General features: G+C 43.4%; 1 protein-coding gene across 1 annotated transcript in view; it reads left to right on the forward strand.

Moving 5' to 3' along the window:
* The window catches only part of PDCD10 (programmed cell death 10), an 89,136-nt gene that overhangs the window by 764 nt on the left and 71,071 nt on the right, over window positions 1–17,301 (forward strand). The gene's annotated exons all lie outside the window — the stretch shown is intronic.

The following is a 17,301-nucleotide window of genomic DNA, read 5'->3' on the forward strand; positions in this document are numbered from 1 at the left end:
AACGAGGCAGGGGGGCTAGTGGAACAAGGGAGGCTGGAAGAGGGGGGAGGCTGGAGGAACGAGGCAGTGGGATGGGAAGGTAGGGGGGAGGAACGAGGCGGGGGGCTGGAGGAACGAGGCAGTGGGATGGGAAGGTAGGGGGGAGGCTGGAGGAACGAGGCGGGGAGGCTGGAGGAACGAGGCGGGGGGGCTAGTGGAACAAGGGAGGCTGGGGAGGCTGGAGGAACGAGGCAGTGGGATGGGAAGGTAGGGGGGAGGCTGGAGGAACGAGGAGGGGAGGCTGGAGGAACGAGGCAGGGGGGCTAGTGGAACAAGGGAGGCTGGAGGAACGAGGCAGTGGGATGGGAAGGTAGGGGGGAGGAACGAGGCGGGGGGGGGGGGGGCTGGAGGAACGAGGCGGGGGGGGGCCTGGAGGAACGAGGCGGGGCTGGAGGAACGAGGCGGGGGGGGGGGGCTAGTGGAACGAGGCGGGGGGAGGCTGAAGGAACGAGGCAGGGGGGGCTAGTGGAACAAGGGAGGCTGGAGGAGGGGGGAGGCGGGGGGGGGGGGCTAGTGGAATAAGGGAGGAGGGGGGAGGCTAGTGGAACAAGGGAGGCTGGAGGAACGAGGCGGGGGGAGGCTGGAGGAATGAGATGCAACAAGAGGGGGGGGGGGGGGCTGGAAGAATAGAGGCAGCCTACCTATCCTACTCTTCTGAAGTCCACCTAGTGGAGAAGAGGCTGGAGGAAAGACACATAGCCTACCTATCTTGATCTTCTTTTTATTCACTTTATGGAGGCGAGGCATGCATCCTGCCTGCCCTAGGCTTCTGGTAGCCATTCTATGGAGGATAGACACACAGCATGCTTTTCCTGGGCCTCTGTTTATTCCTAGATAGATACAGCGGCTACCTACCCTGACGTTCTGGTATCTACTCCATGAAGGATAGACACCCAGCCTACCTGCCATGGAATTCATTTGTTTACTTCATGGAAGATTGATAGAGGTTACCTATCCCGTTCTTCTGGTGTCCACTGCACAGAGGGTACACACAGTCTTCCTTCCCTCAGCCTCTGTTTACTCCATGGAGGATGGCTCTAGAGGCTACCCACCCTGAGCTTGGTATCCCCTCCATGGAGGACAGACAGCATACCTGACTTGGGCTTCTGACTTGGGCTTCTGGTGGTCATCCGTTCCTGGTGGAATATACCTTAATCTGCCTATCCCATGGGCTTCTGATGGTTCTTCACTCCAAGGAAGACAGACGTGCATTCTACCTGTCTTGGCTTCTGGCACTCATCCACTGCATGGAGAACAGACACAGCCTACATACTTGGGCTTTTGGTGTTGATTACAAGCTGGATACGCAGGGCCTACCTGCCCACATGCTTCTGGCAGAATAGACAGAGGCTACCTGCTAGTATCCACTCCATGGAGGATGCGCACGCAGTCTTCCTGCCTTGGGCTTCTATTCACTCTAGAGGATAGATATACAGCCTACCTACCCTGAGCTTCTGTTCACTCTAGAGCAGTGGTCTCCAAACTATGGCACTCCAGTTGTTCAGGAACTACAATTCCCATCATGCCTGTGAATGTCAGTTTTACAACACGTCATGGGACGGGTAGCTCCGCAACAATTGGAGGACTGTAGTTTGGGGATTCCTGCTCTAGAGAATAGGCACAGCCTACCTGCCCAGGGTTTCTGTTCTTTTCATGGAGGATAGATACACATCCTGCCTACCCTGAGCTTCTGTTCACTCCATGGAGTATAGACACATAGCCTACCCTGGGCTTGTGTTCAATTATGGAGGATAGATACTAGAGGTCGACCGATATATCGGCCGATATTTGCCGTTTTTTAAATAATCGGCATCGGCCGATTGTGCTGATAAAAAGCCGATTTAGAACTACAGCGGGACTTTGAAATGACTTCTGTATAGAAGTCAGTGTGAGTTGCCTGAGTTGTCATAGCAACACTTTCCTCCTCTCTGGGCAGACTGCCAAGAAAAGAACAGAAAGATACAATGTTTACACTTGAATGAATGAAGTCATCTCTGTGTGTAGAAGTTCTCAGTTTAACCATTTAAAGACTAAATCTTTTCTGACACTTGTTGCTTACAAGTAAAAATCCTGTATTTTCTGCCAGAAAATCACTTAGACCCCCCAAAAATTATATATATTTTTTAGCAGAGATCCTAGGGACTAAAATAGCGGTTGTTGCAATATTTTATGTCACACGGCATTTGCACAGAGGTCTTTCAAATGCATTTTTTTGGGGAAAAAAATACACTAAAAATAAAATAAAAACAGTAAAGTTAGCCCATTTTTTTTTTTTCGTCCAAAAGTTTTGACTACCTGTTTTTATTTAATACATAGGTTTTTTTTTTTTTTTTTTAAATCTAAATCATACATACAAGTAAACTGATTGGAGGTTTTTTTGTTTAATAAATGTTTAAATGTAAGAAATTTTCTGTATCACTTATGAAGGCTGCTTTCACACTGGAGCGTTGATGGTAAAACGCAAGTTTTAGCGGCTCTTTACCATCATTTTAGCGGTGCTATTTGGCTGCTAGTGGGGCACATATAACCCAGCTAGCGGCCAAGGAAGAGGTTAAATGCACCCATGAAGCACTGCTGCCAAATCGCATTGCATGCACTTCGGCAGTGGTGCCCATTCATATCAATGGGCAGGAGTGGTGGAGGAGCGGTATACACCACTCCAAACGTGCTGCTTGGAGGACTTTTTTTTTAAGATCCTGCCAGCGCATCGCCTCAGTGTGAAAGCACTCTGTCTTTCACACAGACTGCAGGGGAGCCATTTTGCAGGCACTTTACAGGCGCTATTTTTAGCCCAAAAGCGCCTGAAAAACACCCCAGTGGGAAAGGTGTGTTAGATCAAGGGGGATTAAAAAAAAAAATAATAATAAATAAATAAATAAAATAAAATCGGCCTAACATATCGGCCCAAAAAAATCGGCATTATATATCGGCTATCGGCCGCCATGATTTCTAAATATCGGCATCGGCAAGAGAAAAACCCATATCGGTCGACCTCTAATAGATACATAGGCTACCTATCCTGGGCATCTGCTGTTACTTCAATGCAGGGGAGGGGCTTGATGGGACTTGCTGCAGTTGCCCACCCCTGCATGGGGGATCGACACACAGCCTACCTACCCTGGACTTCTGGTGATATTCACTCCTGGTTGAATAAATGTAACCCACTGCCTCCACTGTGGTTTCTAATGGCTCTTTACACAATTCAGGATAGACCTCCCTTCTACTGTTCTTGGCTTGGAGGATAGACACAGACTACAGGCTTGGTTTTTTGGTATTCACTCCAGGCTGGATATGCAGGGCCTACTCACAAGGCTCCTGGTTGACCTCAAGCAGGATAGATACAGAGGCTACCTGTGCTTGGCTTCTGGTGGTCATCTGCTCCATGAAAGTTAGAGGCGCAGTCTTACTGCCCTGGATTTCTAGAATGTATTCCCTCCTGCTAATAGAAACACACAAACGACATGCCTGGGCAGCTAGTTGTCATTTACACTCGGCAGAAAAGGATTGTCTACCTACTTAGTGGTCATCCACTCTTGGTAGGGTTTGAACGGCTTGTCTAACCCATGCTTCTGGTGACCATTCGTCCTGGTATAAAATAACATGGCATACCTACAAGGGGCTTCTGGTATATACATATTTTGTGTGAGGGCCTTGTAGAGTTTTCAGGGAAGTGTGTTTGTGATGGCTTTTGTTTTGAGTGCAATATCATTGTATGTGTGACAGCTACGAACACGCACATAATCTGAAATGAACACGCGAGTAGACACGCAGCCTCATCAGTGCAGTTCCCACCAAATGCAGCCTACCAGTGCCTGGGTCATGATCTCCTGCTTTGTCACAGAGCTTGTATTTAAATTGGTCACCTGAGTGGCCGCTATAACAAAGCCCCACCTCCTATGTTGCACTGATTCAATTGGATCAGTGTTCTGTCTATCACAGGAGCATCTGTCTAGGAGGCAGGACTTACAATGCTGAACAATTCAGACCAGAGCTCCATGACACAGAGGGAGATGGTCACTATGCCACACACGAGGGGAGAGGATGGGATCCAGCAATGGTGTTCCTGCAGGACCTGAGCCTTGCTTATGGTGGCGCCGGCTCTGAGTGATGTACCCCCAGGGGTATGCGCACCCTGGGTTGAGAAACCCTGTTCTAGTGGATAAAGTAGAGTTAGTAGCAGTTTGACTTTAGGCATTTGTATTTCATGGATAGCATTAGCTGTTAACTGTAACTTTTTGACTGGAGTCGGCAATTAAAGAGGACCTGTTATGTCTGGACTCATTAACCACTTGACCACTGGGCACTTAAACACCCTTAATAACCAGACCGATTTTCAGCTTTCGGTGCTCTCACATTTTGAATGACAATTACTCAGTCATGCAACACTGGACCTATATGAATTTTTTGTCCTTTTTTTTCACACAAATGGAGCTTTCTTTTGGTGGTATTTAATCACCGCTGGGTTTTTTATTTTTTGTGCTATAAAAAAAATACAGAAAATTCTGTAAAAAAAAAAAAAAAAAAAAAAAAAGATTTTTTCTTTGTTTCTGTTATACAATTTAGCAGATTAGTAATTTTTTCTTCATAAATTTTGGCCAAAATTTATACTACATATCTTTGGTAAAAATAAGTACAAATTGGTGAATATTATTTGGTCTTTGTGAAAGTTATAGAGTCCACAAGCTATGGTGCCAATATCTGAAAATTGATCACACCTGAAGTACTGACGGCCTATCTCATTTCTTGAGACCCTAACATGCCAGAAAAGTACAAATACCCCCCAAATGACCCCTTTTTGGAAAGAAGACATTCCAAGGTATTTAGTAAGAGGCATGATGAGTTTTTTGAAGTTGTCATTTTTTCCCCACAATTCTTTGCAAAATCAAGATTTTTTTTTTTTACTTTTTTTTTCACAAAATTGTCATATTATCAGTTTATTTCTCACACAGCATATGCATACCACAAATTACACCCCCAAAACACATTCTGCTATTACTCCCGAGTACGGCGATACCACATGTGTGAGACTTTTACACAGTGTGGCCACATACAGAGGCCCAACATGCAGGGAGCGCCATCAGGCGTTCTGGAGCACCCAGGACAATCCTGACATTTCTCTCCTACATGTAAAAATCATCATTTATTTGCTAGAAAATTACATAGAATCCCAAAACATTATATATGTTTTTTTAGCAAACACCCTGGAGAATACAGTGGTGGTCGTTGCAACTTTTTATCTCGCACAGTATTTGCGCAGCAATTTTTTGAATGCTTTTTTTTGGAAAAAAAAAGTTTTGTGCTTAAAAAAAAACACAGTAAAGTTAGCCCAATTTTTGCATAATGTGAAAGATGAAGTTACACCGAGTAAATCGATACCTAACATGTCACTCTTCAAAATTGCACAGGCTCGTGGAATGGCGCCAAACGTCGCTACTTAAAAATCCCCATAGGCGACGATTTAATTATTTTTTACTGGTTATATGTTTTGAGTTAGAGGAGGTCTAGGGCTAGAATTATTGCTCTCGCTCTAACGTTCGCAGCGATACCTCACATGTGTGGTTTGAACACCGTTTTCATATGTGGGCAGGACTTAAGTATGCGTTCGCTTCTGCATGCGAGCACATGGGGACAGGGGCGCTTTAAAAAAAAAAATTATTGTTCATTTTACTTTATTTATTTTAGTTTGACATTTTTTTTTTTCCCCAAAAATAAATTTTTTGATCACTTTTATTCCTATTACAAGGAATGTAAACATCCCTTGCAATAGGAATATGGCATGACAGGTCCTCTTTACAGTGAGATGTGGGGTCAATAAGACCCCGCATCTCACCTCTAAGCTGGGAAGCCTGAAAAACAAAAAAGATTCTGGATTTGATCGTATTGGCGAGTCGGTAGAAGCACCGGAGGGCGGCGGGAGGGGGCGCGTGTCTATGGCTGGGTATCTGAGTATGGCGTTGCAGAGTAATGGCAGAGTAATGGCAGAGTAATGGCAGAGTAATGGCAGAGTAATGGCAGAGTAATGGCAGAGTAATGGCAGAGTATTGAGGGGTTAATTTTCAGTGAGCAGCGATGTGGGCACTGCAGATGCAGCCCACATCGCTGCTGACACTGATCTCTTCCCCCTCCGCTGTTCCGATCGGTACAGAGAGGGGGAGGGAGGAACCGGCGTCATAACATGACGCCGGTTTGTTTACAAGTGATCACTCCGTCATTTGACGGAGCGATCACGTGGTAAACGGCCACTATGAGCGGCCGTTTACACAGGACCCGGCGGTCACGGATGCTCTCGAGTGCGCGCCCCAGGGGGCGCGCGAGAGCGGAATTCTGGGAGGACGTCATATGACGGCCTCCCAGAGTTAAGAAACAGCCCTGTAGCCGTCATTCGGCTATAGGGCGGTTGTTAAGTGGTTAATATTCAAATTACCATAAATTAACTAGCTTATGTAAGATTTACACTTGCTCCTTTTTATTTACTTTTATTCCATTTAAGGTTAACTCTAGGAAATCCTAGGTCAAAGGTGAGTTGGGTCATCTGACCTTGCACACTGTCTCCCAGATCTATTGTCCAATAATGAAACTCTGTATGTAAATTGTAAACCCTACAAGAAAAAAGGCAAATGTTAGCCTACTGCATATCAAAGTGGAATTGAACCTGATGGGTAGGAGTTTGATAGAAGAGACCCAACTGGTCTATTCTGTCTCTGCTTCTCTCTGTCTCTGCTTAATTTTTTTATGTCACCACTCTGTGCCATGATAATGTGACCCCTGTGCATGGGAGTGGTGTCACACAAGCTCAGGCAATAAAGTGGTGAAGTTTCTTTGCAGACCTTGTATTGTGCACTGGTCCAAATCTTGTGGTGGTGGTGAAGGTGTGGAGTTGGGCTTGGCACCTTTGTTCCAGTGAAGGGAACTCTTAAGGTGCCAGCACACCAAGTCATTTTGGACAATTTTATGCTCCCAACTTTGTGTGAACAGTTTGGGGTTGGCCCCTTCCTGTTTCAACATGACTGCACACTAGTTCAGAAAGTAAGGTCCATAATGAAATGGATGAGTGAGTTTGGGGTGGAGGAACTCGACTGGCCTGCAGAGAGTCTTGACTTCAACCCGATAGAACACCTTTTAGGATGAATCAGACAAACCTGATTTCTTTTTATGAGGTGGTAAGTAAAACCTTGGACAGAGGGGTGGCGGTGGACGTGATATATTTGGATTTTGCAAAAGTGTTCGATACAGTTCCGCACACACGGCTCATGTGTAAGGTAAAGTCTACAGGTTTGGAAATATCAGTTTGTAGATGGATAGAAAACTGGCTAAAAGACAGAATTCAGAGTAGTGGTTAATGATTCTTACTCTGAATGGTCTAAGGTTATGAGTGGTGTACCCCAAGGTTCAGTGCTGGGACCCTTGCTTTTTAATATCTTTATAAATGATATTGGGTCTGGGATCAAAAGTAACATTTTCGTCTTTGCAGATGACTCCAAGATATGCAGTGGAATAACGTCCTTACAGGATGTCTCCAATTTACAAGCCGACCTCAATACACTGTCTAATTGGGCGACTATGTGGCAATGAGGTTTAATGTTGAGAAATGTAAAGTTATGCACTTCATACATCATACATGCTAGGGGGAGTACAACTGGGGGGATCCATAGTGGAGAAGGATCTGGGGGTTTTGTTATATCATAAGCTCAATAATAGCATGCAATGCCAAGCTGCGGTTTCCAAAGCGAGCAAAGTCATTTCCTGTATTAAGAGAGATATGGACTCCAGAGAGAGAGATATAATTTTACCCCTGTTCAAATCATTAGTAAGACCTCATCTGGAATATGCTGTTCAGTTTTGGGCACCAGTTCTCAAAAAGGATATCAGGTAACTGGAGAAAGTGCAGAGAAGGGCAACCAAACTGATAAGAGGCATGGAGGAGCTCAGCTATGAGGAGAGATTAGAGGAACTACATTTATTCACTCTTGATGAGAGGAGATTAAGGGGGGATTTGATCAACATGTACAAATATATAAGGGGTCCATATAGGGAACTTGGTGTCAAGTTATTCACTTTACAGTCAACAAAGAGGACAAGGGGGCACTCTTTACGTCTAGAGGAGAAGAGATTTCATCTCCAAATACGGAAAGGTTTCTTCACAGTAAGAGCTGTGAAAATGTGTAATAGACTCCCTGCAGAGGGGGTTATGGCCAGCTCAGTAGATTGCTTTAAGAAAGGCCTGGGTTATTTCCTAAGTGTACATAATATAACTGGGTACTAACATTTATAGGTAAAGTTAATCTGGGGAAAATCTGATTGCCTCTCGGGGGATCAGGAAGTAATTTTTTCCCCTGCTTGAGCAAATTGGATCATACTCTGCTGGTTTTTTTTTTTTGCCTTCCTCTGGATCAACTGTGGGTATAGAATTGGAGATATATATATATATTAGAGGTCGACCGATATATCGGCCGATATTTGCCGTTTTTTAAATAATCGGCATCGGCCGATTGTTCTGATAAAAAGCCGATTTAGAACTACAGCGGGACTTTGAAATGACTTCTGTAAGAAGTCAGTGTGAGTTGCCTGAGTCGTCATAGCAACACTTTCCTCCTCTCTGGGCAGACTGCCAAGAAAAGAACAGAATGATACAATGTTTACACTTCAATGAATGAAGTCATCTCTGTGTGTGTAGAAGTTCTCAGTTTAACCATTTAAAGACTAAATCTTTTCTGACACTTGTTGCTTACAAGTAAAAATCCTGTATTTTCTGCCAGAAAATCACTTAGACCCCCCAAAAATTATATATATATTTTTTTTAGCAGAGATCCTAGGGAATAAAATAGCGGTTGTTGCAATATTTTATGTCACACGGCATTTGCACAGAGGTCTTTCAAATGCATTTTTTTGGGAAAAAAATACACTATTTAAAAATAAAATAAAAACAGTAAAGTTAGCCCATTTTTTTTTTTTTTTTTCGTCCAAAAGTTTTGACTACCTTTTTTTATTTAATACATAGGTTTTTATTTTTTTTTTTTTTTAATCTAAATCATACATACAAGTAAACTGATTGGAGGTTTGTTTTGTTTAATAAATGTTTAAATGTAAGAAATTTTCTGTATCACTTATGAAGGCTGCTTTCACACTGGAGCGTTGATGGTAAAACGCAAGTTTTAGGGGCGCTTTACCATCATTTTAGCGGTGCTATTTGGCTGCTAGTGGGGCACATATAACCCAGCTAGCGGCCAAGGAAGAGGTTAAATGCGCCCATGAAGCACTGCTGCCAAATCGCATTGCATGCGCTTCGGCAGTGGTGCCCATTCATATCAATGGGCAGGAGTGGTGGAGGAGCGGTATACACCACTCCAAACGTGCTGCTTGCAGGACTTTTTTTTTAAGATCCTGCCAGCGCATCGCCTCAGTGTGAAAGCACTCTGTCTTTCACACAGACTGCAGGGGAGCCATTTTGCAGGCACTTTACAGGCGCTATTTTTAGCCCAAAAGCGCCTGAAAAACGCCCCAATGGGAAAGGTGTGTTAGATCAAGGGGGATTAATAAATAAATAAAATAAAATCGGCCTAACATATCGGCCCAAAAAAATCGGCATCATATATCGGCTATCGGCCGCCATGATTTCTAAATATCGGCATCGGCCAGAGAAAAACCCATATCGGTCGACCTCTTATATATATATTATACTTTTTTTTTTTTTTTGGATAAACTTGTGTCTTTTTTCAACCTTGACTAACTATGAATTTGAGTGGAAACTGAGACAGGCCTTATCATCCAACATCCGTGCCTGACCTCACGAATGCGCTTCTGGATGAATGGTCAAACATTCTCAGACACACTCCTGAACCTTGTGGACAGCCTTCCCAGAAGAGTTGTTGTTATAGCTACAAAGGGTGAGCCAACTCAATATTGAACCCTATAGAGTAAGACTGGGATTCCATTAAATGTGCATGTAAAGGCAGGCATCCCAATACTTGTGGTAATATATTGTACTTCCCTGGCTTCATAAACTGGAAAGCCAACCTGGGAGCCACAGCAATGTAGATAGAACAACCGCTTTAAGGGAAAGAAGTGCATGAACATCATCAAATATTTTAAGTAATCCTAAAATGCTGACCAGTGTAGAGCCTGCACTTTCCCTTTGATGCTGTGGAGGACCCTGCAATTGAAAGAAAAGTTGGTCACATGGTTTTGAAACATCGCCTGATCAGGCTGTCCTCATCCTCTTGGTGTATTTGCTCCCCCCCTTATTGCAATGAGGGGCACTCTGCTTTCCTCAGAGTCCCATCTCTGTGTAAACATGTCTGGTTGTGGTTTTCTTATTTTTATTTATTATTATTTTTTTTTTTTTTAATAAATTGGGCCCTAAATGGCCAAGTTCTTGCATACATATAGTCTGTAATAAAGTACACATTCCCTTTTTTTTTAACAGACCGATCCCTGCATCAACACAAATCCTGTTGATGCAGGGATTCCTTCCCACCCCCCGCTACTCTAAGTCAGAATACACTGATTTGCTCTGTGTGGCTATTGGCTGTAAGTGCTGATCGAATGCTTATTTATTTATTTATTTTTCACCATCCCTGTTCCATCGAACTGTTTTTTGATGCGTGTATATACCCTTCTTTACTCTCTTTAGTCTCAGGCCTCTCTTCTGTAAATGATGCTCATCAGCTACTTTGATGCATTGTGTCTGTGTGAGTACTTGGCAGTGCAAGTGTTTAAGATTTCTGTGGTGCACAGTTGCAAATGTTTACATTTTCCTTTCTTGGGAACACCAAGAGTCTGCACACCACTACCAAAGTGTAGCCCTGACAATTATCTGCCAACCCAGACCAGTCATCAGAGTTTGTGACGGAACACTTCTAAACACCTAATACACTATAGATCAGGGGTCTCAAACTGGTGGCCCTCCAGCTGTTTCAAAACTACAAGTCCCATGAGGCATTGCAAGGCTGGCAGTTAAAGCCTTTGCAACAGCTGGAGGGCCGCCAGTTTGAGACCCCTGCTATAGATGGTTATACTCCGTACATGGTCAGTCTAGAAACCTCATTGATAGTATACAGAACAAATGCATAAGGGAAAGGCCCTTTTCCAGCCTTCTCACTACATATATTGGGCTCTGTTAAATAAAACTGCCCTTTGGCTGCTATTGTATACATTCTTATTATTATGCAGGATTTATATAGTGCCAATATATCCAGTTCAGTGAGGTAATAAGGGGTCATTTACACTTGCTTTGACTTCAACACACATTAAAGTGTCTACCACTTCAACATGCTTGTTTGATGCTTTTTGAATCTTTAATGAAGCTTGGCAAATGCCGTGTGCGTGTGTCTTGATTTTCTATTTTGTTTTAAAGGGGCCCAGTTGAAACCCCAGCTCATTAGTACCCTCGTTCAGCAGATCCCTAGCTCGTTGGTGCCTTTGTTCAGCAGGTCTCATGCTCGGTGGCAGCCGCCAGGTCTGCTCATCCCCCGCCTCTCTCTGGTCCCTACTCGCCTTCTGCTATAGCCTCCACTTGTTGCACACCATGGGTGCCATCTGCTTGCTCCCCTCCGAACCCTGCAAGCCATCCTGCTGCTCTGTGCTGCACACAAGATGTGATGTCTACAACAGGCTCTTCTAGAATATATACAGTTAAACTGGAAGTGACTGCTGATGTCTGTCTTACCTTTTCACTTGTTGGTTTCCCAGTGCATCCTGGGATATTTAATACCTGCAACACCTTCAAAACAAAGCTAAAGTTGAATAAAAGTCTCTCAAAAGCTGCAGGTGCTGCTAGCAAGCTTTGTCATAGACTACTATGGAGGTTTTAACGAAGCTTTGAAGCACCAAGAAAGCGACATGGGGTATAATTTTTTTTAAGCAAAGCAACATGTAAACATGACCGTAAGCTTTCTATTTTATTTAGTGACGGGTGCATTAAATGGCTTTCAGAGTGCTTTTAAAAATAATGTGTCAAATGCCACATTTTGAAGCAAGTGTAAACCAGCCCTAATGGATATGAATTTGCTTCACTTTTAAAGGTCATGACTAGGATATTTTTATGCTGCAGTATTCGTTGCTATTTTGGTTAACCAAGGCTTGATAGCGTACTGCTTTTGTCATAGGACCTCAAATAGACTAACTTACTGGTAGTTCTGCCATAGTTGACAAATGATTAATTGGCGCCTGGCATAAATTTGCCCCTTATATAAAAGGGTCAGAAGAATACCTGTAGCAATCAATTCTTTCTAATGCTCAGTTCGCACATCCATGCGGGTGCAGGAATCGTAGTGATGCCCACAACCCCCTGCAGTCAAAACTAACTGCTGTTCATTCTGAATGGGAACCCCATGCGTCTAAAAAATGCAGCGTGTCTGCGAGTGCGGAAACCACATGGTGCGAAAGCAGTAGTTGGAGTAGATTTTGCTTGTAATTCTGCTTTAACCCCTTGCCACCCGCACTATAGTCAAATGATGGCTACAGTGTGGCCGGCCAGTTCTAGGAGAACTTTGTGTGATGGCACCTGCTGCGGTGTGCTCTGAGCACAGTGTCCTCTGGACACTGCTGATCAGTTTGCTCTTTACCACGTGATCAACTATGTCCAATCACAGCTGATCACAATGTAAATAGAAGCTGTTTATCAGCATTTATTTTTTCATGACCGCTTGAGGAGAAGAGTGCCAAGAACCAGCTTGTGTAAAAGGGACATGGCACTATTTATCACTGTCTACATTATCAGATCAGTGCCGCTCAAATTTGGCACAGTGTAGCATGACTGCACAATTGTTGTTCAACCTGTGACAGCGCTGAAAATTGGCCTGGGCAGGAAGGGGGTAAAAGTGTCCAGTAGGCAAGTGGTTAATGGCCCCATAATCTATTTTCATGAATTTATTTTTATGTAATGGTTTTTATTTTTCTACCTCCTTGTGACACCCACTGATCTGAACCTTTCCATTAGCAGTGCACATTCATTTCAGTAATGTGCATTGCTCTATGCTCACTACAAATCTCAAAGTCCCTAGTACCTTGCCCTTCTCGGGGCAAGGGGGGCTGCTGCATAGTAACCTGGTACACCCTAAATACGAGGGTAACATGTTTCTAATGGTGAACCTATCCTTTAAGGCTTGGTTCACACTGCTGCCTGATGGAGCTCGCAGCAGTGGGTCTGGTGCCTCCCTGTTCTCCATAAAACGGAGCCAAAGACGCACAGGACCCCTATGCAAGCCGCTCTGCAGCCGCAACAGAGATATGTGAACCGGCTCCATTGAGAGCAGTCAGTCTCCTGTGAACTGGATGTAGAGAAACCCACATCCAATTCACGCTAGTGTGAACCCAGCCTTAAGTGTAAAAACTGTCAAAGATCTTTGCTAAATAGTGAAACGCTTGCAATAATTCTGGTGATCAAAAGATAATTTCCAGGGCACACTGGGACATTGATCTCTAAAAGGAAACTAAGCATTGTCTTTCTTACACATGCTATACATATGTCTTTGTGACATTTTCCTCTTGAAGCTTTAATTATCAGGTGTGGTAGAAGTTAATAATATACTTCAATAAAGGCCACTGCAAAGAATGTAGAAACTTCTTTGTAGAATTAGACAACTGCACATGGCTTGTATATTATTTATTTATTCCCCCTTTGCTGATGTGGTTATTTTTAGTTTTGAGCTTTTACGATTTATCTTCTAGGCTGGGTTCACACTATTGTGAATTGGATGCGGATTTCTCCACATATAATTTGCATAGTGGGAGATTGTGACCGGCTCTCTATGTAGCCGCTTCACACATCCTCTGTGATACAAACTAATAGTGAAGTCCCCGACATGCGTTCCACTTCCGGACGGTGTTTTTTTACAGATACAACTCCATGTTTGAGGCTTGTTTGCTCTTGTTGTAAGTACCCACTCCCTTGTGCAATAATACATTTTTTTTATTTTTTATATTACTTCACAATTAGTTCCATTCTTTGGGTGCCTGTTTGTTCCGCTGAGCAACTTCATTAAGGAATCTTTGATCTGATGTTTTGACACCTACCCCCCATTATTGGATATCAATACCAAGCCTAAATTGACCCATCAGACTGAAAAGCTGGGGGTCATTCTGATTTGGTGAGTGGGGGGGACACATGATGGAGTGTTGTACACCTGAATATCTCCGAAGCAATTTGCATTTTCTGCACCTTTTAGGCTCGGTTCACACAGTGGGCGGCACGACTTGCAGCGCCGCGACCTGCACACGATCAGCGGCGACTTGCAAAACGACTTCTGTATAGAAGTCAATGCAAGTCGCACAAAGTCGCCGCAAAAGTAGTACAGGAACCTTTTTTTCTAAGTCGGAGCGACTTGAGCCGCTCCTATTAGAACGGTTCCATAGTACAGAACGGAGCGCGACTTGTCAGGCGGCTAAGTCGCCTGGACAAGTCGCCCCTGTGTGAACCGAGCCTTAGTCGCTTTATTTGGACTTTGTTTTATTATACATTGTGTTTTTTCACTTATGATGGTTTTTTTATTTATTTTTTTGCCAGCTCTATATTCATATATTTGCAAGTTAGTACGATTTATTCTCAAAATAACTGTCAATCTCCCTCATTTTGCGACTTCATGCAAGATCTTGCCTCCCTGGAGTTTCAATGATCACGAGAACGGTGAGGAATCGGCCCAGAACTGCACGGAAGAATCTTGTCCAATGATCTCAAGGCAGTTGCGACCATAGTTGCCAAGAAAATAATTGGTAACGCACTACGCCGCAAAGAACTGAAATTGTGCATCTCCTGCAAGGCCCCCCTGCTCAAGAAAGCACAGGCCCGTCTGAAGCTTGCTAATAAACATCTGAATGATTCAGAGGAGAGCTGGGTGAAAGTGTTGTGGTCTGATGAGACCGAAATCAAGCTCTTTGGCATTAGCTCAACTGGCCACGTTTGGAGGAGGAATGCTGCCTATGGCACCAAGAACACCATCCCCACCATGAAACATGAAGGTGGAAACACTGTTTTGGGGGGGTGTTTTTCTGCTAAGGCAACAGGACAACTGACTAAATCAAACAGGGCCATGTACCGTCAAATCTTGTGTGAGAACCTCCTTCCCTCAACCAGGGCATTAAATATGGATCATGGATGGTTATTCCAAAACATACGGCCAAGGCAACAAAGGAGTGGCTCAAGAAGCACATTAGCAAGTCTCCAGACCTTAATCCCATAGAAAATATATGGAGGGAGCTGAAGGTTCGACTTGCCAAGGTCAGCCTCGAAAACCTTAATGACTTGTAGTGGATCTGCAAAGGGGAGTGGGACAAAATCCCTCCTGAGATGTGTGCAAAATTGCAAACCTGGTGGCCAACTAAAAGAAACATCTGACCTCTGTGATCGCCAACAAGGGTTTTGCCACCATGTACAAAGTCCTGCTTTGCGAAGGGGTCAAATACTTAACTAATTTAAAATGCAAATTGGTTAACTTTTTTGCAATACGTTTTTCTGGATATTTTTGTTGTCTCTCTCACTTAAAAAAAAAAAAAAAAACCTACCATTAATTATAGACTGATCATTTATTTTTATTTATTTTTTTTTTTTCATCCACGGGCATCCGTTTTTGTGTGTGGCCTCATTTGGTCAACTACACAAGCATTGCAAAAGGTATACCCATATGGAGATTTTTCCCTCCTTTGGGGATGGGTGCAAAATCTTACATTTCTAATTCTTCTCTTTGACCAAGAGAACTCCCATACTGGGGCAGTAAAAACCAGAGCTTCCAACCTCTCTACCAAAAAAATGTGGGTTTAGGCTGCATTTTGTTCAGTGTATGAAAAAAAGAACCATCAAACAGATGTTTCCTGTATGTGACCAGCAAAAGCATATGTCTTCAAAATGGGTTTTCCTTTTTACACAATTGGTGAGGTATGTCTAGAAGAAAAAATCATTCAAATGATATTTTTACTAAATCTTCAGAAGTTGTACAAGCTCATTATCTTTAGTGTTACTTATGCACTCTGGTCTGGCCTTGAGGCTGGATTCACACGATTGCATTACCCTGCAACACCCGTACTGTTTACACTGGACAATATCTCCTGTAGATCATCCCTGCTGCTGAAATCCTATAGAGGACAGGTGCAGAGCAATGGACTAGTGAGGTGGGATGATCCTGTAGCACAGCACACCAAAAGCCTCTGGTAAATCCGTCAGATAAGTGGTATCATGTAGACAGGCAATGCAGGATGCCGTACATCAGGGGGTGTGAGGGGTGCTGCTCAAAAATGGATCTACATATGTTCTGTTTTGTTCCAACCCTGGAACTTCTTCAGGACCACACAGCCAGTACTTGCCAGATATTCCTGCAGCTCCTTTAATGTTACGGTAGACCTCTTGGCAGTCTCCCCGACCAGTTTTCTTTATTTTTTTTATTTTTTCCATCAATTTTTGGAGGGACGTCCAGTTCTTGGTAATGTCACTGTTGTGCCATATTTTCTCTTCTTGATGGTGACTGTCTTCACTGTGTTCCATGGTATATCTAATGCCTTGGAAGTTCTTTTTGTTCCCTTCTGACGGATACCTTTTTAACCACCTCCATTCAGTGCACTTACACCCCCTTCCTGACCAGACCAATTTTCAGCTTTCAGCGCTCAGTTTGAATGACAATTACTCAGTCATGCAACACTGTACCCATATGAAACTTGCATCCATTTTTCCACACAAATAGATGCTTTCTTTTAGTGGTATTTAATCGCTAGTGGGTTTTTTATTTTTTTGTGATTTTAAAGAAAAAGGGCATTTTTTTGTTTCTGTCATAAAATTTAGTAAATTATAAATTTTTCTTCATGAATTCTGGTGAAAATTTATACTGCTTCATAACTTTTGGTAAAAATAACCCACGTTAGTGTATATTTGGTCTATGTGAAAGTAGTGCCCCGTACACACGTTCCGATTATCGGACCACAAAAGTTGCTTTCGGACAGATCGTTCGATAATCTGATCGTTAGTACGCAGCTTTCGACAGCCGATCACGACAGTCCGTCCAACTAAATCTGAAGGAACAAACAGGAAAACTTTGGTCGGATGACAGCCCATCATACGACAATCGTGTAGTCAGTACAGTATGCGTCCGATAAAAGTCATTAGACAAACACCACGCATTATCGGAAACATGAAAATAAACACAGGTCACACGTTTTTGACATAATTTAAAATGCGTAGCTACGCACGATGGAAGATTTTTCCAGAATCGTACGACAAAAGTCTTACACACATTTTGCACTGTTGTATTCAATCTTAGTTGTATACAACAAAATGTGAAC

The sequence above is a fragment of the Lithobates pipiens genome, unplaced genomic scaffold (genome assembly GCF_037356315.1).
Source record: "Lithobates pipiens isolate NorthernLeopardFrog02 unplaced genomic scaffold, aLitPip1_a1.2 Scaffold_18, whole genome shotgun sequence".
NCBI classification, from domain to species: domain Eukaryota; kingdom Metazoa; phylum Chordata; class Amphibia; order Anura; family Ranidae; genus Lithobates; species Lithobates pipiens.